Source organism: Sinocyclocheilus rhinocerous, unplaced genomic scaffold (assembly GCF_001515625.1).
Source record: "Sinocyclocheilus rhinocerous isolate Xijiao unplaced genomic scaffold, SAMN03320098_v1.1 scaffold3513, whole genome shotgun sequence".
NCBI classification, from domain to species: Eukaryota; Metazoa; Chordata; class Actinopteri; order Cypriniformes; family Cyprinidae; genus Sinocyclocheilus; species Sinocyclocheilus rhinocerous.
In genome coordinates, this window is record NW_015631063.1 from 44377 (window position 1) to 45256 (window position 880).

The following is an 880-nucleotide window of genomic DNA, read 5'->3' on the forward strand; positions in this document are numbered from 1 at the left end:
TTGTTGTCCCAGTATATTTAACTTTGATGGGAGAATATACTGTAACATGACACACATCACCTTGAAATCAATGGGAATGTGTAATGTGCTGAAGTAAACATTTAGGTCAATGCTACCACATCAATGCTAATGCAATCTCTGTTTACTGCTATCTCTGCTCTGGGCTCGTTCTGATTCTGAAAGAACACAGATACAGAGGAATGAACTAGAATATACTGTAACATGACACACATCACCTTGAAATCTATGGGAATGTGTAATGTGCTGAAGTAAACATTTAGGTCAATGCTACCACATCAATGCTAATGCAATCTCTGTTTACTGCTATCTCTGCTCTGGGCTCGTTCTGATTCTGAAAGAACACAGATACAGAGGAATGAACTGATATGTGTATCTCGGGCAGACCGATCTCTCATTTTTGGAGCATATTAAACGTCTTGCATCTCCCTGTCTGCTAACGCTAGTTGTGGCTAAGTTATCTCACCTCTGTTATTGTCTTGAAATCTTATCATCATCTTTGTTTAAACAGAGAGGCCAGCACATTCCTGCTCTGTTCCTGCTGTTTTCCCTTCATCCAGAGCACCTCCAAAATGTTGGTTTGGTGCTCGACTCCATTTAGACTCCAAAACAAATACAGATTGATCATTGTGATAAGTGTTTTATTAAGTTTAAAAGTAAGTCATAATGTACTGCGATCTCCTTTTGTGTCTCTTAGAAAAAAGAAAGTCATGTTCTTTGGAAAGAGATGAGGGTGAGTAATTGATTTTATTATTATTATTATTTTATGATTGTAAATATCTATCAAGTCTATAATAATTATAATAATAATATTTATGATATATTATTATTATAATAATTATTATAGACTTGATAGATATTT